Source organism: Canis aureus, chromosome 8 (genome assembly GCF_053574225.1).
Source record: "Canis aureus isolate CA01 chromosome 8, VMU_Caureus_v.1.0, whole genome shotgun sequence".
Taxonomy (NCBI): domain Eukaryota; kingdom Metazoa; phylum Chordata; class Mammalia; order Carnivora; family Canidae; genus Canis; species Canis aureus.
The window spans coordinates 17,527,322-17,550,121 of record NC_135618.1 but is presented as its reverse complement, the minus strand read 5'-3'; the positions used below and the strand labels follow the sequence as shown (position 1 = coordinate 17,550,121).

General features: G+C 36.0%; 1 long non-coding RNA gene across 20 annotated transcripts in view; it reads left to right on the top strand.

Annotated features, from left to right (window-relative positions):
- The window catches only part of LOC144318398 (uncharacterized), a 381,065-nt gene that overhangs the window by 139,358 nt on the left and 218,907 nt on the right, over positions 1-22,800 (top strand). For 15 of the 20 annotated variants that reach the window (XR_013384287.1, XR_013384286.1, XR_013384280.1 and 12 more), the window contains exon 3: positions 17,428-17,525. The exons of 3 other annotated variants lie outside the window; for them this stretch is intronic. This is a non-coding gene — a long non-coding RNA (uncharacterized LOC144318398). Of the gene's footprint in view, positions 1-6,708; positions 6,769-17,427; positions 17,526-22,800 lie in introns of all 20 variants that reach the window. 2 more of the 20 variants (XR_013384275.1, XR_013384293.1) reach the window with 1 other exon arrangement.

Below are 22,800 nucleotides of genomic sequence, written 5' to 3'. Positions count from 1 at the left end.
CTAAATAACCTATGTGTCTTAGAATTTGATAACGGGATAAACACAGGCAGAGTTTAGACACATTTGTATTTGTAAATATTCAAACAAATTTATGAGGTTAATCAAATTTCATTATTTCTAATCCTGAATCTGATTTCCTACTGAGGCTGGGAAGAATTCTATTCTAAGCAAGTCACTAGAAACATAATGTGTGTATGGTGGGGGAGGTGGGTGTGTGTGGGTGTGTGTTGAGTTCTACTGAATCACTGGGCATAGGCTATTCTTGGAGGCAGCTAGGACGCTAGATTTAAAAGAATCATGTTCTCATCTGATATATAAATGCTATGTTCCTCAATAATTATGGATAGGTGTAGATTGCTCTGACATGAGCCTAAGCCCAGATTTCACCCTTTCCGTCAAAGGTTATTAATACTGTGCAATGTTCAATGCTTGTACTTAATAATATAGCAGTATTATGTTCTGTACTTATACTTACAAAGCAATTTTATAAAGTCTCTTATTTACTTTATGGTATCCTACAATGCCTAGGGAACAGTAACTTAGACAGAATCAGCCAACTACAATAACAAGCCAGGCATATTTTATTATTGCCTTAATGGTAGACTTTTGATATTCAATTACTCAACAGTTGCCTGGTGCTTGGGTTTGTGACTGCTTTGAGCCATTGATTTCTACCTCCTCCTTGTCCCTCCATGTGATATAAGAGGTAATCATTTGGTAAATGCTAAATCCCAGTATAATAATCTTGGTTTTGGCTACAGCCTTGGGACTTCATTGACCAATACAAAATTCATTTGCAGGGAAAGTATAGGGTAGTACATGGATTCTCAAATTTGGCTATACATGGGTATTTACTGGCAGGAGTTTTAAAAAGGCTGATGTTTGAGGCACATTCCCAGAAATTCTGATTTAACTGGTTTGGAGATTTTTTGAAAACTCCCCTGGTAATTCTAACATGTAACAAAAATTTAAGAATGACAAGTGTACTGGTTAAAAGCACATGCTCTGGAGTCATACAGATCTGGATTTATATTGCTGATTCCTCCATACTAGCTGTGTAAGCTTGGGCAAGTATTTAAATTCTCTGGGCTTAATTTCCTTATCTTTAAAGTTAGCATAAAATGTTACTGTAAGTTGTTTTACTGTACTGATTTACTGTAAATCTGTTTTAAATGGGTTAATGCATATGAAGAACTCTAAGAGTACCTGACACATAAAAAGCACTCAATGAATGTTTTAACACTAGATTAATTATTAATTCAAGGTTGGGGGTCTTGAAAGTAGGGTAAGGATTGACTTGCAGAACAAATTTTAGACCTTTCAGAGAGAGGAAGCAACATGTGTAAAGGTGTTGGGTTGAGCAGGTATGAAGCATTCTGGGAATGATGTGAAATTCATTGAGGTGGGAGCATGATATTGAAAAGATAGACTAGAGAAAGGTGAGGCCGAAGACATTGCTGGAAACCAGATTTTAAGAGTTATGTATTCTAAGTGTTAGAACTGGGTTTTTGCCTTTAAATTAATAGCAGTTCTTAACACCAGTGTTTGGACACACTGATGTTTTGCAATTAATTGTGAATTATGTTGCAGGTAAAGTGAAAATTAGATTTTTTAATTTGTATTTATTCATTCCATAACAGTATTCTTCCTCTCTGGTATTCTGATATCTTACTTTGAATTTGGGAGAATAAAATAAAATGCAGCGGGTATGCCAGAAGTTACTCATAACATAGCTTATTTTAGGCCCTGACCACCCTTACTGATATAGCATTATTAGTTGTGGAGATTGAGAATTACTTTTATGTTGTGAGATGTAATTTCAGAGATATATTTATTATTTTTATCCATGGATGAACTTCTGCTTCAGGCCATGATGGAGCTACTGGTACTAGACTAGCTTTCCTGCTATAAACAATGAGTAAACAACTAGAAAAATGGGCTAATGTGTGGAACAACTCTTTTCAGATGTTAGACAAAAAGCAGCACACATGGTCTATGAAAGGTACAAAACAAACAAGGCAAGCCCTGTGATAACACTGTTTTCTCCCTAGAAACATTTACTAGACTACCACAAAGGGAGGGGAACCAAGCAGAACCTAATAGTCTTGCTGAGCTGTAACAGCAATCAGAGTTTGGGGAAGTGACCAAACTTTGTAGAACAAAGTACTGAAGATTAGGGAGGATGCAGAGAAAGAGCTTTACATACCTGTGTGGAGTACCACTGAATTTTTAGCTAAATAGTAAGTTACATGTGTTCAGGGCAAAATTTCCACAAGCCTTGACAAAGGACAATTTCTGGGAAAGAACAACTACCAAGGAATTATAAACTAAAAAACTTCCAGGGCTCAACACGGTGGGGGCCATTTGATGTGCAACCAGCCGATGAAGAGAATCCTCATGGCACACTCATGGTTGATAAAGATTCCAGAAATCCCAGGCCTTAAGAGTAAGAACAAATTAACCCTTGAGTAAAGGCTACTCTACACCTGCCCTAAAAACAACAACAGCAACAACAAAAAAACAACAATAAGCCTCCAAAGAACCAAGCTGATCTACAAGTAAATTAACTGCTTACCAGGTCTAAGACTAACATTTTTTCAAAGGTGAGCAACAAAATCTGGACACTGAACACTGTAGTGTTCACAATGTTCAACTTCCAACCAAAAATATATGACATGAAAAAGCAGGATACTGTGAACTCTAACAGTAAAAACAGATTCAAAAATAAGATGGAAAAAACAGATAAATTAATACTGATTATAACTATGTCAAGAATTTAAAGGAAACAAAAAATGAATAAGTAGAGAAGTAGAAAGCATAACAAAGAAAAAAAGAATCTTCTAGAGATAAAAGATTGCAATATCTAGAATGGATAATTCAGTGGATTTAAGAGCATATTAATCATTTAAGAAGTAAAAACATCAGTGAATTTGGATACTAGAAAAAGAAATTACAGGGCCTCTCAGACCTATGGGCAATGTCAAGTAATTTTGCATATATTTAATTGGCATCCTATTAAAAGTAGAGAGTGGGACAGAAATCCTATTTTAAAAAATGGCTGAAGTTTTCCATTTTGGCAAAAAGTATGAACACAGAGGTCCAAGAAGCCTAACAAAATCCTAACAAAGTAAATACAGAGAAATTTCCACCATAGCACATCATAATAAACTTGCTGAAAATCAATGATAAAGAAAAATCTATGAGCAGCCAGATGAATAAAAGGAAACATGCCCTAAACATGTAAAGACATGAATAACCAAAAACAACTCAAACTATAAGACAAAGGAAAGACTTTTTTTAAAAAAAGACTTTATTTATTCATGAGAGACAGAGAGAGAGAGGAGAGAGAGAGAGAGAGAGGCAGAGAGATAGGCAGAGGGAGAAGCAGGCTCCATGCAGGGAGCCCAATGTGGGACTCGATCTTGGGACTCCAGGATCACACCCCGGGCCGAAGGCAGGTGCTTTAACTGCTGAGCCACCCAGGTATCCCAGAAAGACATATTTTTAATTTTTACTTTATTATTATTTTTAAAGGAGTGACATCTTTTAGATCTGAGGAAATAACACCATCAAAATCAGAACAAAATGAAACAAAGCAAAACAAAAATAATGAGCATCATAGAATTCTATATTAAGCAAAAGTATCTTTCGAAAATAAAGACTAAATGCAGATATTTTGAGACAGTAAAAAAATATTTATTGCTAGAATATATATTTACAAGAAATGTTAAAGGAAAAATTTCAGGCTGAAGAAAAAATAATATAAGATGAAAATTCAAATTTACATAAAGAAATGAAGATTACTGGAAATAGTAGATATACAGTTAAGTATAAAGGGATTTTTTTTCACTTAAGATTTTTCTTTAATAATGCATTGAGTACTCTAAAAATACAGAAGTGAAATGTACTACAGGAAGAATGGGGCATAGGAAGTGGAAAAATACTTCTGCCTGGTTCTTAAATTATTTGTGAAGTACAGTAATATTATTTGAAGGTAGATTGTGATAAATTGATGATATTGTAAACCCTAGAGCAACAACTGAAAAGAAAAATAAAATGAAAAGGTGGAACCTAATAAATTAAAAGAGGAGATAAAATGGAATACTCAAAAGAAAAATCAGTCTTTCCAAAAGAAGGAATTAAAGGAAAAAAGTACCAACAACAAATAGCAAGATGGTAGACTTTATTCCAACCATATCAAAATTACTAAACATAAATAGCCTAAACATATATATTGAAAGGCAAAGATTATTAGATTGAATAAAAAAAAATCAAAGGATGGCTAAATGCCATTGGTAAGAAATACACAAGTAAGTTAAAGTAAAATAATAGAAAATTTACACCATGAAAGCATAATAAATTTATAGTGGCTTTATTCATATCAGACAATGTATATGTCAGGACAAGAACTATTAATGGAGCTTTAAAGGGATAATAAAAGAGTTCATTAAGTAAATAAAATCTTAAATGTGTATGCATTTAATAACAGTTATAAAATACATGGACAAAACCTGATAGAACTGAAAGGTGAAAATAAAAAAAATACACAATAATAATTGGTAATCTCAACATTCTTTCAGCAATTGATGTAACAACTAGACAGAAAATCAGTAATGTAGAAATCTTGAAAAATAATATCAACTAATCTGACCTCATTGACATTTGGAGACTACTGTACAATACAAATCCTTTGCAAGTGCTGTTTTGGGGCTATCTTCACATATTTAAAAGTATTTAAACCAAACAGTAGTTTTTTTTTTTTTACTGTAATAGAATTAAATTAGATATTAATAACAGATATCTAGAAAATCCCCACATATTTGGAGATTAAACAACACACTTCCAATTAACCAGTGGATCATGTAAGCAATTAAAAGGGAATTTTAGGGGCACCTCGGTGGATCAGTCAGTTGAGTGTTTCTTAGTTTCATCTCAGGCATGAACTCAAGGGTCTTTCATGGGTTGTGAGATCAAGCCCTGTGTCAGGCTCTGCACTCAGCAAGGAGTCTGCTTGAAGATCTCTCCCTCTGCCCCTTCCCCCACTTGTGTGTGTGAGCACACATGTACACATGCTCTTTCTAGAATAAAAAAAAAAAAACATAAGAAAGGGGAATTATATAATACCTTGAGCTAAATGATTATGATAAACTAATGTATTAAATTTTCACCTAATGCAGTACTTTTAAGGAAATTTATATTAGCTAAAACCATGCTTTAGGGGAAATGTATAGCTTTAAATGAGCATGTTAGAAAAGAAGAAAAGTTTAAATACAGTGATCTAAAATGTCACCTTAAGAGACCAAAAGTGAAAAAGAAAATTAAATCCAATTAGGTAGAAGAAAAGAAATAACAAAATAATTTGAAATAAATCATAGCCTAAACATAAAATTTAAAATTATGAATCTTCTACAAGAAAACGAGAAATTTCACCACCTTGAGATAAGGAAATATTTCTTATATAGCACACTAAAAGAAAGCATAGACTAAAAGAAAAGTGATGAATTGGACTTTATGAAAACTAAAAACATCTACTCTTCACAAGGCACTATTAAGAAAATGGAAAGGCAAAGTATTGACTAGGAAAATATATTTGCAATATATCTAGCTGCTAAAGGATTTACATGTAGAATACATAAAAAGCTCTTAAAACTCAGTATTAACAACTTAAATCCAGTTTAAAATGAGAAAAACATTTGAGAATACTTCAAACAAAAGAAGATATACAAAATGCCACAAGTACATGAAATTATGTTCAACATCCTTAGTTGTTAGGGAAATGTACATTAACATCACAGTGGATAACTACATACACGAATGCCAATAGTATGGAACAATCAGAATTGTCATATATTGCAGATGGGAATAGAAAGTGGTACAACTACTTTGGAATATAATTTGTTAATATCTTCTAAAACATATTCACTTAACACAGAAATTCAACTTTTAGGTTTTTATTCAACAGAAATAGAAACATTTCTAGATAAAACAAATACACAAAGACTTTTATATGAATGCTTATCATAGGTTATTATTATTATTATTATTATTATTATTATTAGCTCCGAACTAGAAATGTGCAAATGTTCATTAGTTAAAGCAATTAACCATCCTACTCTGATAAAAAAGAGACTAATTATTGACACATGCAGCAATATGGATGAAGTTCAAAACCATTGTGCTAACCAAATAATTCAGGCATTTATACATAAATCACATTGAAGAGCTTTTGTTGTGGTTTGGTCAGTCACAAATTTAATGACCTACAATGGAATCTCCTAGGTGTCCCTTCTCACTAAAAATAATATTAAGTATTTTCTTCCTGGCTTATAAAATCCTACATTAAATAGCCCTATACTCCCAACCTTCCTGCTCCCCTTCTACTGAGCACCAGTCAACTCTCATCTTCAGACATAGGTCATCTTCTCTTCAGAGACTTTGCACCTGCTATTCTCTCAGAATGAAATACTCATTAGCTATATCTTTCCATGGCGAACTCCTTTTCACAATTTAAGCCGCTATTCAAATTTCAACTCTTTGGAAAGTGCTTTCCTAACCAAACCCTTACATAGCCGTGCTATCACATTATCCTGTTGTGCTTAGCATGTTATTAAAATCTCAGATTATTTGTTCATTTACTTATTGTCTGTCACTGCTACTGCCACTACAATGTAAAATTCACAATAGTACCTCTGTTGTCTTATTCCTCAGTATAACCCCAGTGCCTGGAACAGTGCCTGATACAAATATTTTTGGGATGGATAAGTGGAGGTAGGCTTGCTGCATATTTGAATGTTTCAGAATGATAAATATTCTGAATGAAAAATTAATCAAAGTATATTATCATAAAGATTTATAAGTATATATATTCTAATAAATATATATGTATATCCTGATTATATATGTTGTGTGGTTTTAGAGAGATTTATAGGACTCCATGTTAAGAATGACTCAAAGCAATAGCTGAGAGAATAGATATCATCATTTCCTTTATTGTCAAATTGTACTTCATCCTAGTGAACCTATTTTATGGATCATTCATTCATTCAACACTTACTGAGAACCTTTGGGCAATGACAATTCAATGGGTACAAAATAAGATGCATGGGGAAAGTACTATAGAAGTATAGAGATGGAAGAAATAATCTGTGTTTGGAAAAGAGGTTGGGGAAGTGGGACAATCATTAAGAAGAACTTGCCATTTTGGCTTAGCCCTATATGATAATAGAAGTATGTCAAGTAGAGTGAGGAGAAAGGAATTTTCAGGCAGAGGGAAAACTTTTAGGAAAGGCAAGAGGAATGGAAGCTCAGGAAGTCATTTGTGGTGACTAAAGTATAGTGCATGTTAGAGCTTGGTAGAGAGTTGGAAAAATATGTTGAAATCTGATAATGAAGGATCTCCAATGCCATGCCAAGAAGTATATCTAGTAGGTAATTTAGGAACCATCAAAGGACTTTGTCTAGAAATGTGACATGAGCAGCTTTGTGATTTACAGGATAATTCTTGCAGTAGTTAGGATGAGAGAGTGAGCCTGAAGGCATGGACATTAGTTAAAAGGCCATTACAATTTTCAAGCAAGAAATGAGGCCTAAATTAAGGCAGTGGCAATCTGAATAGACAGGAAAGGACTGATTTCAGGATTAAAATTGATGGGTCTTGGGACCTATAGAGGAGTGAGGGAAAAAGAGGAGATAGAGCTGACTCTGAGTTTCTGGTTGGGAGTCTTGCAGATGGGGCTCTAATTGATCCGCTGTGACCTGCAATTGATTGGCCCTCCTGGTTCACCTCATTTCCTTCATTGACCTTTCTCCCCAACTTTAACTCCAGGAAAGAGGTTTCTTTCTACTTTGGGCTCATTAATACCTCTTTTCATTCACCAGGTATAGAACCTACTGGCTAATCAATCTGCAGGAGTAACCTTTCCTTTTCCTCTGTGTCAGCAGCTGAGTATCTTACAGATTGATTCAATATGCTCTCAGTTCTGTCAAAACTGTTTCAGGATACCTAGAGAGCTATTTCACTGCCTTGTAGGTTTGCACATCTTCTAACAACCTGCTGTAATACTTTAATTCATTCAACTTTTTCTTATTATCCCCTTGTATCCACTTATATCAGTTCATAGATGGTATCAACTCTGGCCTCAATGGTCTCTAAAGGTTTGTTCTTAGTCCTTATGTGGGATTCAATATTGAGATGAGTACTTCAGGGTAAAAAGGTGCACGAAGGGTGGTTTCTTACTTTTCAGAGTTTATAAACTAGATGAAGAGATGAAACTCGATCGCTTTTTCCTTTTCTTCCTTCCTTCCTCCCTTTTTCCTTCCCTCCCTCCTTCTTTCCTTTCTTCCTTGTCCTTCCTTTCTTCCTTTTTTTCATGCTTGCCTTCCTGCCTTCTTTTCTTCCTCCTTCTTCAGTTAAATAAAATTAAGCAGTGCAAAGGCAGTGAGATTGTGAAGATAAGTGAAATATGAAGGTTTCTGATCACACAACAAGCAATAATTAAGTGATAAATTATCTGGCACGGAATTGAAGCCTGGATTAACAGCGAAGGCCTTATGGAAAAACCATTACACATTTAAGGAATATTTATTATTAGTAATAATAACATGGAAGAACTCTCATAAATATAGGACATCTTAATTTTAGGATATTAACTAGCAAAAACAGGACTTTCACCTGGATTAGATAAAAAAATGTAGGTCATATGTTGGTAATTAGATAGATTAAGGGGTGATTTTTGAGGTTACGAATAAACTAGGATTGTGTACAAGTGAATAGAGTTTTCTAGGAATATATGATAGGACTGTACCTTTAACCTTTATTCATCAATAGTTGCATAAAGTCATATAAAGCTGGTTTATCTAAATTATAGACCATGGAACAGGATCTTATTAGACAGCATATGACAGCAAGGTTCAATGTGAACATGCAAGTATAAAACTTCTGAGTCAAAAATAATAAATAGTTTGAATTTAGGTTAAAAAAATGGATGCAGATAGCACTAGGGCAACCTGCTTTGATAGGCTGGAAAATTCTTGGAATTGTAGTTGTCTGTGTGTCATTGCTGCTGAAAAACTAATCAAATACCTTATTCTCCATCAGTGGAAAAAGATCATGGGCCAAGCATCTCCTGAAAATAGCATTAGCTAAATCACATGTAAAGTCTAACGTCCAATTCTGTGTCCCTTACATTCAGAAGGTCACATATAATACCACTGGTGATGTTGCAGAAAACATATCACACAGAAACTAGACAAGAGATAACTATACAAAAAATATGAAAAACCACTTCAAAATTTTGAAAGATCATGAAAGAGTGAATAGGTTTACTTTTTCTTGTTTCAGAGGGCAGAAACAGCAAGACCAGATACAGATTTGGATGAGGTGAATTTGGACTCAAATCAGAGAATTTTCAGTTTCTTATTCTAGAAACAATTGAGGCAGTTTCCATCATTTACAAACAAGGTGCCCTTTCACTGAAAGTATTCCAACAAAGTCTAGGTAGATGGTCATTTGTCAGAGATGTAATTAAATGAAATCCTGGATAAGTGGGGAGCTAGAGGAGATTATCTATAAGCTTTCTTCTCAGGCCAAGTCCAAACACAGTCTTATTTTGTATCTTCTTTTAGTAGAAGAAGTTAATAAAATATTGACTAAATTAATAGATTAATACTAGAATTATGGGAAGGGAAGTAGAAGACTATTGAATCCTTTTTCTACTGTGTTGTAAAGTGTATATTTTCCTAAGAACATAAGGAAAATTTTGGTAGATATCTTGGAAGTTGTTTTGAATTGATTTATGCCAAGAATGGAATCCTTTACTTCATTTTAGTCCCAAGTTAAAAGGGAACTAGTACTTCATTCTTCGCATTCTTTTTAAGTAGTTAATTGTCATATTGCCTCATGTGGAACAAATAAAAAGAACACCTAATTGTTAGGCTTCCAGTTAAGGTATTTGATTCCCCAAATACTGATGCTTAGCAGGCACAGAGCACTTTATATTTGCCAAGTTATTAATTTGTCTTCATAATAACCATGGAAAAGCAATGTAGTGATATCTTTACTTAGCAGATGAAAAAACTAAGGCCACCAATATGCAGAGTCATAAAGTCTACCATTTTTCAAGAGACTTGATGTGTTTTCTTGTTTGTTTTTGTTTTTGTTTTTTGCTGGGCTTGATACTGTGTTTCCAGATGGCGACAAGGAGCAGAGTAGTTGATGTGATTCATTCCTTAACATTGCCCTAAACATTAAGCTGACTTTTTTTCTGAGTCTCATTTTTTGAGCTTAGCTGATAATTTTATGGTTATTATAGGAATAATACTTTTTAAAATTTGTAACTCATTTTTGTTGCCTATAAAGAAGCTTCACATTATTAAATATCATTTAATAGATAAAATTAAATAAGTGTTCTTAAGTACCCTGTGTGCCTCAAACAGTTGTTTTTATAAATCCAAGGAAAAAAATCAAGCGAACTTGTTTACCATTGGCTGAATAAAGTTGAAGTTCAGATGACATAGTTCTGATAATTTATTAGTTGGCATACAGCATTATTTTAAATTACTGCATTAGCACTGACTCATTTAGAATAGCATCTGCTGGAAGACCACCAAAGAATCCCAGGGATTTGGTGCAGTCACTACGATGACAGTAAGCCACAAATCGGCAATCTCTGGGGCTGGCAATTTTATTGAAACACATTATTATTTTTTTTTTCAAAACTTCAGCAGAATCTATAGCAGTGATTTCAAGTTTTCAAAAAAATTCTATATGCCACTGTTGCTTACTTCATATTACTCAATACTGTCAGGCTTTTAAATTTTTGCTGGTTTAATGGAGATAAAATTATATCACATCAAAGCCTTAATTTGCCTTTCATTGGTTGTAATGCAATTGTGAATCTTCTAAAATATTTATCACCATTTGTGTGTTCTTTACTGTGAAATACCTACCTACTTATGTCTTTTGCTCATTTTCTATGGGTTATTTATCCTTTATTGATTTGCTGAATTTTTAAGTATATCATGGAAAGTAAACTTTTTTGGTTACATATGTTATCAATGCTTTCTCTAAGTTTATGGTTGTTTGTTTGAACTTTTTTAATGAAATATTTTGCTAATTATTATTTTTCTGAGTGAGGAATATATGCTAATAATTTATTAAATAGCAAAGTCAAAATTTTTTTAAAGATTGAGTGTTCCACTAAGTTTAAATCATGCCTATCTAGAATAGAAGCCTTGCTTAATGCAGGACAATTAACAGTGGTACGTAACAAGTTAACCAAAAAAGTGGGGGATCCCTGGGTGGCGCAGTGGTTTGGCGCCTGCCTTTGAGCCCAGGGCGCGATCCTGGAGACCCAGGATCGAATCCCATGTCGGGCTCCCGGTGCATGGAGCCTGCTTCTCCCTCTGTCTGTGTCTCTGCCTCTCTCTCTCTCTCTCTGTGTGACTATCATAAATAAATAAAAATTAAAAAAAAAAAAGAAAAAATAACCAAAAAAGTAGGCAACATAAAACATGATAAAATAAGATATACAACTGAAAAAAAAAAAACGTGTAAACATACTGAAATAGTTTTGGTAAATACAGCTTGAATATGGAATGAGTAAAGATAGGTCACTAGCTTCTGAAAGTCAGCCTATAGTCATTATGTTCTGCTGAGGAAATGTTCTGCTAGTCATTTAATACGAACATTGGCGAACTTATCAGCTTTGCCCTATGTAGTTAGTAGGTTTTGGGTTCTTGTTTAAGAAATCCTTCTTTGCCAGTGGTGATAAAGATATTCTCTTCTATTTCTAAAAAAATTTTGAGATCTGCTTTTCACATATATGTATTTAATCCATCTAGAATGTACTTTTGTAAAATGAAAAGATCTGATTTTTTTTCCAAATGGATGATCAATTTTCCGAATACAATATATTGACTAGTTTTTTGTTTCCTCAATTATCTGCAATATCATTGTCACATGTGGGTATATGTGGACCTATTTCTGGACTCTGTCTCTGTGTGGCAAAAAGGTTTGTTTCTGTTTGGTCCAGGCCTGGGAGAGGGCTCCCAGGTGGTCAGAAAGCTGCCTAGTGGCTGCAGGGAGAGCCTCAGCCCGAGGCCCTGCCGCCAGGGTGGTGCCAGAGGGGCCCCTCAAAGCCTGTGGGCTCCGAGGCTCCTGAGGGTGCTGGAGGATGGGCGTTAGTGACGAAGTTTTGGAATACAGGTGAGGTCCAGAGCCAACCACCAAGAAAGAATTCTTGAGACGTCTTTGGTGCAAAATGGTGGTTTTGTTAAAGCCCGGGGACAGGACCGTGGGCAGGAAGAGCTGCTGCCCGGGCCTGGGAGGGGTGGCTGGTTATATACCTGGCAGTTGGGAGGGGTTTGAGGAGAGCGGACTTCCTAAGGATTTTGGAAGCAAGGTTTCCAGGACCTTGAGGGGGCCAGCTGTTGTTGGGGAAAAGGTCACCTATTACCATCAAATAAAACCTGAGCCCTGAGGCCCTTCGGATGTGTATCGGGGCCATGTGCTTGGAGGACGACGTCCCACACGTCTCTGGGGGTTTAGAGAGAGCACGTGTCTAAAGGAACTTTTGTATGTTAAAGCAGGCTCACAGGATCCCGGGGGCGGGCTAGGATTGCCCTTGGCCCTTAGCGAGGTATGGACACTGAGGCAGTTGAGTCCCCGGAGGGATGTCCCTTGGCCTGTTTCAAGGACTCGTGCACCTGCTGCCCAGGCCCCTGCCGCGTCCTCAGCGGGCCCATGTTCCCCCATCATTAGGACGAGATGCCCCCCGCCCAGCCCGGGCCGCCCGCCAGGTGAGCCAGGGGGTCCCCTGCGGACCCAGCTTGTGCAGGAAGCCGCGGAGGGGGGACCCTGCGTGGGGGGGGACCCCGGGGGGCAGACGGAGGGGTGGGGCAGCTCGGCCCCAGGTCCCCCGCGGCTGGTGCAGCGTCCGGGGCTGGACCTCCGCGATTGGGGCGGGCGGGGGCGCGGGGCGGCCTCCCCCGGGGGTCCCGCTGGCCGGTCTGGGGGCGGGGGGGGGGTCACCCCTCGGAGCCCAGCGCCAGGCAGGCGGGGGCTGGTCCCGGAGGCGGAGGGGGCCCAGGAGGTGGTTCCCGAGGTCGGGCCTGGGGTGGGGGGTGGGAGTAGCAGGGGCCCCGGACGGTCTGTCGGTCTGTACGGTGCTGTGGGAGCAGGACATGGATCTACAGAACTGCTGGGCATACTGCCTTTGATTATATTTTTAAAATTAATTTTTATATTTTTGCCCAAATATGTAATTGGCTTAATTAATACAGTTTGATTATTAGCCTTGATTTCTGATAGGAATATTACACTTACCTTGACCCTGCCACCACCCCTTCTGGGAATGTCTTGGCTGTTTTCAGCACCTTGCATGTATACAAATGCACATCTCAAATATTTCCTTTGGATTTTGAGTGGAATTTTATTGTCTCAAGATTAATTTTGAGGAAAACTGCTATTTAAACTATGCTACTCTATCCATGAACCTGCTATATTTCTCAACTTATTTAGGCATTTAGAAATGTTTTTTCAATGACTTATGGAATCTTCTTTTTCTTCTTAATAATACCTTTTTGTATTTTATTTAGTTCAGGCCTGAATTTTTTGGTTTCTGAAATGCCTTTACTTTTCATTTCTTTTTTTTTTTTTTTTTTTTGAGGATTCTTTCCATTGGGTATAAAATTTTATGGCAGGTATTTTAGTGTCTTGAAAAATCCTTCCATTGCCTTTTGGCTTTGAGTTTATGTGTGTGTTGGCAGAGCAGGGAAGTCAACTGTTGGTCTCACTGAAATCCATTTGAAGGTATCGTTTTTCTCTAGCTGCTTATAGGATCCTTGGTATGCTTGGATATGATATTTTTAATATCTCGAAGTTGGTAGTACTTTTTGAAAATATGCTTTATGTCAACAGCTTTAGAACATTCTCAGTTATTTTCTTAAATAACATTTTAAAAATATTTATTTGAGAGAGAAAGCATGAGTTGGGGGAAGGGGCAGGCAAAGGGAGAAGTAAGTAGGCTCCCTGCTGAGCGGAGAGCTGGTGGTCAGCCTCCATCCCAGGACCCTAAGATCATAACATGAGCCTTAGACAAATGCTTAACAAACTGAGCCACTCAGGTAACCTTCAAATAACATTTCAACTTTCTCTCTGTTAACTCTTCTAGGGCTTTAATTAGATAAAGGTTAAACATTTTAACTGCATTGACCATATTCTTATACTCTTCTGTTTTTCACCCTATACTTTTTCCCCTCTGTGCTGTATCCTGAGTATTTTCTATTAATGTATTTTTGTTTATTGACATTGATATTTCTATTAACATAGTGATATGTTTCCTAATATATCTTGGGTATGTTTGAGTATGCTAAATCACTAGTAGTCCCTCTGATTTTGTCTAGTCTTCAGTTAATTCTAGCCATGAAATTCTTAAGTATGATTATATTTTTCATTTCTGAAATTTCCAATGTTATAGTTTACATTCCATGCTAAAATTGTTGCTCTTATTTTTTATTTATATGAAGATAATGAGCATAGTTATTTTTAGGTTGCTAGATGATAATGCCATTATTCAGATTCTGTGGATCTGTTTCTACGTTCTATTATTTCTCTTAAGTTTTGATTACATCATCTTGCTTACTTATATGTTTAGTTGCTACTTTTTGTTTTCATTGTTAAATCATCATCTCTGCATATAAAAAAATAGAGAGATAACTTGAGGCTTAGAGTGATATTATTTTCCAAGAGAGAAAATTTGTTTATTTCTGACAGATGGCTAAGAGCATTTGTCATCAAGATTTACTTTAATTCAAATAGGGATTTCAATCATTTGTGACTAGTTTATGTTTTGTTCAGCCCTATTCCCAAGCCCAGGAGATTTGCCAGTCCCTCCCCACTTCGCAGATTCTGGCCTTGGATTTCTTTCCATCTAGGCTCATGTGACTGTTAAGATACCTGCTCAGCTTCTCTGTCAACTCTTTGTTCTGGAAATACAGGCAGCCATAGAGGAAACTAGACTCAAATGTAGATTGATTACTCTGTGCGTTTATCTTCTTTTGGGTTTTGACTTCATGATTCTTCACTTTCTTGTTGTATTTCCTATGAATTCAAACATAATTATGCCCATATTTACTAGTTGTTTTAAGTAGGAGAAATGTTCTGAAATATCTAGTTTACCAGTATCAGAATTCCCTTCCACAAAATTTTAAAGTTCAATGTGTGTGTATGTGTATTATTTCAAAATATTTTATTTAGCTTTCATATCTGGTCATTTTTGATAGTGTCTTGTTCATTGTTCACATATCTTGATTTTTTTCTCTTTTTAAAACATTCATAGTTATTTTACATTCTATAACTAATATGTTCAGAACTCTAAAGGCCTTAGGGTTTGAACCTGCAGTTTGTTTCTGCTCACTCTCCTAAACAGTGGAGTACTTCTTTGTGTGCCTGGTAATTTTTTTTATTATGAAGTCATATTTTGTTGAACTTCTTCTGTGGACATCTTGAGGGCCTAATATGAGGGTGCTTTCTTCCAGAAAAAAATCTGGTACTTGCTCCTGACGGGTATTGTTAGATACGACTAAGTCGATACCACTGAAATATTTCAGCTCAGGTTTCTCTGGATGAATGGTTAGTATATATTTGAAATTGTGACCTGAATGGTAGTGTAAGGTTATGGGGTCAATTCTTAGGAGAAATAATTATTGTGTGTGTGTGTGTGTCTGTGTGTGTGCGTGCGCATGTGCATGCATGTATGTGCGTATGTGTTCCATCGGATGAAGACAGACAGGTTTCTGATAGGTTTCTATTAGTAGTATGCAGATGTTTTTAATGTGTTTTTAGTAGTGTTGTAGCAACTTTGAGATCCCAAATTAATGAAGTCCATATGTCATGGTCCTTTACTGGGTTGTAGCTGTGAATACATATCCTAGAGTCTTTGGTAAAGAAAAATACATCCAATACATCCAAGGGCAGATGAAATAGCATATTAATAGTGAAGTAAAACAATTCTTTAATCCAGAAATAATGCAGAGATCAGGCAGGTAATACAAAGGCATGAAGTTGTTAAAAGTAAGACAATAAGACATGGTAGACACACTGTCTGAAAGATGAAAATTTAAATTTTAAAAAAGAAGGTGTCCAGGAAAACATCTAGAAGTATTTGACTCAGACTGTTTTTCGACCTTTACCTACACTCAGCCCCTTCCTTGATAATACACTTTAAGTAGACACTTAAATATATGTTAACATTTCCTAATATACTGTGGCAGTGTTCAATTTGACATCTGTATGGGATCTATAACAGTCTGGCTTGCTTAGGCTCATGTATTTAAAACCCTATACCCAGTATAGCCTTTGTTCCACATTTCTTTTTTCAAGATGCAGAAACATCTTTAGCATACATTAAAAATAATGGTCATGGAGCAAGGATTTCCTAATCATAGTACATTGACAGAGTTTGGATAAAGGATCAATTGTATAAATTAGGGATTCTAGAGGTTAAAATTAGCAGTATTCATGATTTAGAGAACAAAAGTTACTATTAAAACATTGTGTATAAAATGCTTCCACCACTAATCCATATTATATGATGATGAGAGAAATGAGGTGAAATAGAAGATTAATGAAAAAATCAATGGTAATTTCTGTCTTCTTACTAAATAAGAGTCGATTTGTATCATCACTATTAGCATCTAAGTATAAATGGGAATAAGATCAGGTCTAGAGGGAAAAGTTGTGTTGAATTTTATAGCTCAGTGTAGGCAAAATGTAGTGCTTAATTCTACAGCTTTCCACTTACGTTGTGGCCACACACTATTTTTTCCATCTCTGGACTAGATATTCAGTAAATTCTTTCTATATATCAAGAAAAAATGCTGCAGAAATATATTTCTTATTTAATTTCTACTATTCTTTTAAATGGTAGTTTGCAGAATGCATCTGGGTGTACAGCTAATGACCCATGAGCAATAAGCAACTGTTTAAGTAAAATGCACTATGAAAAAGCTTTTACCAAACAGCATTTTAATATTTTAAATAGATTTTCCATTGCAGGCTTTTTGTAACTGGATTAGTTCTCTGATGTGTTCTGACAGAGCTGTGGTTAGGGATACTCCATTAACTTTGTCTGTCATCTTATTTTCCCTAGTATCCAGCAGAACACCCTTATATTTCATAATTTGTATTGCTATCAGTGCTGATTTGTAAATGTGCAAATTATAATTAACAGTGGCTACTACTTCTATTAAATATTAAATCATTCTTGCAGCTTATATTTTCCACAGCAGATGGAGCCCTGTAGTATGCAAATAGAGTTTCCTTACATTGTCAGCAATTTTTAACCTATATTTTAGTTTAAAGAATACATTTGTTTCTTTTTGCTTTATGTTTTCTATAGCATTTAGGTTAATATTTATTTATTGCAGATTTTCTTTCTACCAATAAGAATTTCATGGACTATTACATCCCAGTGCTGTGGTTTTGTTTCCCTTCATTAATAGCTCCTTAATCATCTAGCTTGCTTGTAAGTATGAGAGCTTGTTATTTGTACTGATACTGCAGTATTGCATAAGAAGCATTTGGTTATATTTTAATATGTACAGCAGAAGCAGAAATGTTGGGTACACCATCGTAGGTTTTAATTTGAAATCCAATCTATGTGCACATTTTTCCCCCAGAATAAGCAAACGCATTTAAGGTTTTATATTGTGTCTTAAACATTCTATTAAATGTCATCAGCCGATTCAGGAAAATGTATTGCAAAAATATTAGAGAAGTATAAAATGTGTAAATGTAATAGATGCTTGGGACATGGAGAGGAATGTAAAAGTCCAACATTTATCAGGTAACCATAAACCACTAAGAAACATTGATAGAAAGTAACATTTTTATGATATATAGTATCTTAAGCATGAACTCTTATTTCTGGTATTTATTGCAGTGCTGTTGTATTAGAAAAACACTAATCCAGAATTATTGCAACCTTTCCTAACCATGGGTTCCTAGAGTATGAATATTTTGGTTATGGAGCAAATTCTAACTTTCTTAACAATGAAAGGATATATACTCTTTAAACCCGCTGGAATCAGAAGGTTGTTTCCTTGACAGGTTTTTAATGGCAAGTTAAGACTGCCGGGGAAACCATAGAACTCAAAGGCATTAACTGACAAATTAAGCAAAGAGTAATGAAAACTTCGATGTGTTTGAATCATCATTCATTGAACTGTAATTGCCTTAGCAGCAGAAAATTAAATTGTAACAAGTAAGGGTCTTGACACTTCCCGCAATTTCTAAAAAAAAAAAAAAAAAAAGTTTGTGCATGCCATGGAGGATAAACAGCAGTCACATGAAATACTGGATGTGAGTCTTTTTAATTAATTAATTTTATTTATTTATTTTTTGGACTCAGCCATTCAATAAAACACAAGGTTAGTATAACAGCCTGCTTTCTAGATTATTTAACATTGAAAATTTTGGTCTGTAGCAGATAATACAGTTATAAATAAAGTCACATTCAAGATATAGGACCTGTTGGTTTATGGAAACAAGTAGAAATGACCTGCCAATTATCTCCTTCCTCCCCTACTTCCTGGAGGAGGAAGAAAGATCAGGAATATGCAGGGTAATTTTTTTTTTTTTTTCAGATTTTGTCTTTATAGGTGTCATTCAGGGGTTCAGTTGAAAGTGTATTAATTCATTTGTGACTGGCCGAGGAAAGTAATCTCCAAGTAGCAGGTTTTTCTTCCAAGAAAAGGAATATCTTTGTTCTTGCTGTTTTTAAGTAGCATGAATACGGGAGAGCATACAGGGCACTCAGAAAGAAAAGCCTATCTGTTTTTCTGTGGATATCCTATAGGCGTCAAAACAGAGAGTACACAAGGCTTTATCAAACAACATTTTAGATTAATTGAAAGTTATAGTTATGGAACCCATAAGAACAGCCTGACCAACCTCTCTCTGAACTGTAGAGATTGTGAATTTCCCAGCAGATAATTCTTCAGCTTTGGGTGGGAAGCTGTGATGAATGTTTGAGTGGGAAAATATGTGTCTGAGTTAGAGCATCTGCTTTCATTACTTAGTTTTCAAGAGGACATTGCAAGTCAAGGAAATGAGTGGGTTTTATCCTGGAAAAGATCCAGGGGAAACTAGATCTTCTGAAGACAAAGGAAGAGCAGATTTCGGCAGCTCTGATTTTAGGAGTGGTGGGCAAGACAGTGGGATGAGGACTCATCATGTTGGTCAGTGTGAGCTCTGCTCATCTGGAGCAGTGTCCTCCCTCAGCACTGTGGAGTCTTGTTCAGGGTTAATTCCTTTTAAAACCTCCCATTGAAATCTTCCAAAATGAGGTTCCCGAAGAGAATGCCTTTGCCTCAGGAAGCCATGCTTAACAGGGATCTCCTGAAGAGAAGGCCTCCACAGGACATTTGTAAAAGCCTGGATGAAGGAGCATAATGGGAACATGCAGAACAAAAGGAACTAGACTCGGGTGTGCAATTGCAGATTCGAAGTTTAGGGAAGTCTCTCCATAAACAGACTAACTCTCAAGGTCAAGTAATTTCATTAACAATTAATAAGCCTCCTATGTTTGGAGGGGTTTTGTATACTATTCAGATAGTCTATATTTCTATAGCTTGAAAAAATAAAATAAGGCCTGGTACAATGGTGACAAAGACAGCATGTGTTAATATCTGTATGAAAATCTGTCATAGCAGTGGAGACAGTCAGGCTGGTTTCTATCCCCTCTTCATTCAGGGACAAAGGCTAAGAATGGAGGCTGAGCTGAAGTAGAGAAAGGAGAGGGGCGGAATGGGATAGGCTGTTTTGTTTCATTTTGATTTTGAATGCCTATGGCAGGCAGCCTTTGGGAACCCCATACTACTAGTAACTTTTCATATTTGCTAAGGTCAGTGTCCTTTCTGGACATCATTTCGTTTCCTATGTATCTTTATACCTTTAGCCAGCATTACCTACACAGCCAGGCATAGGTCTCCTGATTTTCCATCAAAACTCTAATACTTAAGATCTGTTATTATGGCCACCATGAGACTAAAGTATAAAATGGACCAAGTGGAATTTGTAGTTCATTCCCATTTTGTTGGATCCTTCTGTCTGATGAGATTTTCCCCTCACCTCCTTCAAGAAGCCCAGTTACAGCTATCCTCTCCAGAGACATACCTCAACATTCAACCATCCTCTTGTCCTCACCTACGTGTATAACTTCTGTGGCCCATGCCCTCAGTACCTTGTTAGGTTTATTTAATCTTATCTGGTAAATTAAGTAAGATACTATTAACTGGTAAGGGTATTTGGATAACATTTGGCTTTTGATAGAAATTTTATTCACATGGGCCAATAGACCTGTGCTAAGACCAGTAGGACAGGAATATCCTTTGTTTCTCTTCTAATCATCAATCTAACTACTTTGACTATGAGGAGCTTTGGCCTTCTACTTAAAGTCCTGAGATTATGTAAGGCCCCAAAACCAGTGCCTTCTTTTAAAAAAAGTGAAATAAACATAGCATATCGTCTGAAATAAAGGTGGTTCAGGATTTGTAAACTTATACAAACCTAGTGTTAGGTGTAATAGAAAGTAAATAGTAAGTCTAAATAAAATTACCCTTTAGGGGATCTAACTTTGCAAAATATGTACTTTCTTTGACCTCTTCATATACCTCATGTTCCATTTGAATTTTTAATAGATTCTGCTTCTGAAGACTCTGTTTCTTATAGATACATATATTCTGTGGAAAGCTTAACTTGAGAGAAACTCCATGCAAAGAGCTTTGTTTCTGGTGGGTTGCATGATCAAATAAATTTGCAAAATGCTGTAGATGCTGTATTTTTAAAATATGTATATTTTAGATTTTACTTATTAGAGAGCTTTCAAGAGCTCATGGGGAGGGGCCGAGGGAAGGAAGAGGGGGAGAAAGCAGGACAAGCCAACTTGACCCCAGGACCTTGAGATTGTGACCTGAGTGGAAACCAAGAGTTGGATGCTCAACTGACTGAACCACCCAGGCACCCCAACATTATCTAAATTTTGAGGATTTACAATGTGCGTTAGTTGTAGTAAAGACTCTGAGAAGCCCGTTAGTGAAAAAGCCTGTTTGAATTTGTTTAACTCAACATTTCCTAAAGGCATATTCTTTTGTGTACAACATTCTGGGGGACTAGTTTCCTAATTAATACAATTGTGGAGGATGGAGCAGGGCATGATGCTGTGGACATCTACTTGTACTCTAGTTATTTTAGTAGAAGTGAGGGAAGAAAATGCTATCTTGGAAGATGATGTAAGCAGCACCAGTATATACACCCATTTGTTTTCAACTCATTCAATTATTCATTAAGAATTTGCTAAACACTAACCATATAAACAATACTGAACCAGGAGTTGAGGATCTCCCCCCCCATAAAAGAAAGCCAAAGTCCAAACATCAAAACAAAACAAACAAAAATAAACTAATCTATGTTGGGAGATACTTCGAAAATAAAAATATTCTAGATTGCACTTATGTGACTGAATCCATGATCAACAGTGAATAGATGTTGTCCAGTGGTTGGGTCTCAACTTCTTAGAGTTTGCAAGGTGTATTGGATGCTGGTAACTACTGCCTCCTCTAAGCTACATTTTATGCAGACACCCAGACTCAGTAGAGAACATATAAGCAACAAACATCACTTCGGAGACTTTTCATTCTGTTGAAGTTTTGACCTGGCAGTGTTACTTCCTTTCTCTGATATTGGGAAGAGAGCACAGGACTTCAGTTTGAATCCTGCCTCTATCTTTCATAGCTCTGTGGTTGGCTACAACCATAATATTGCCAAGGCAGAGACACTGAGGATCCAGTTATTAATATTTTCCTGGACTGAATCTGGAGGACCCTAAGAGAATCTAATGAAAATAGTTCTGTCCTTCATAAAGTATGAAAGTCTGTACAGATGTTAGGTATTGTTTTTATTATTCTTTTATTATTCTTAATCTAGTCAAATAATCAACTTGTAAGGCATTTTCTTACATATGTTCCATTTATTTTGTCCTTTAATCTTTATAACAACCCTGTGTTAGATAGTATAATTGTTCCATTTTATAGATGAGAAAAACTGTGGCTTCTAGAATTTAAATAATGGGTTTAAGTAAAACTTATACAAATTTTGACTGTGTTAGGTCTGTGCCATGTTCAGTAACTTTGGAATTTTTTTATTTGACTAATATTAAACACCTACTATGGTCTATATATTGTTTCAAGTTCTGTGTGTGCAGTAGTAACAAAATGTACTAAAATTTCTGTCCTTGTGGAATTTTAAATCCACAAGGGGGGAAGAGACAATTTTAAATCCTAGAGGGGAAGAGAGACAATAAACATAATAAATATCTATGCTATACAGAATGTTAGAAGGAAAAATAGAATAGGATAAGGAGTAATTGGGAGTATGGGGAGAGGGTATGAGATAATTTTAAATAGGCAGGACGGAGTTGCCTGTCAAGATGGTGGCTGTTGAGCAAAGATTTGAAAGAGATGAGGTAATGAATCATATGGCTATTGAAGAGAAGAATGTTCTGATTAGAGGGGACAGATAGCGCAAAGGTTCTGAGGTGTGAATATGTTGGACATGTTTGAGGAACAGTGTGTCCAGTGGAACTGGAGTAAAGTTAGCAAGGAGGAGGGTAAGAAATTGGCCAGAGAGACCAGATTGTATAGGGCGTGCACACCACTGCCGAGGCTCTGGCTTGCACCCTTCATAGAATGGGAGAAAGGGAAGAATTTAGAAGAGAGACATGATCTGATGTATATTTTGAA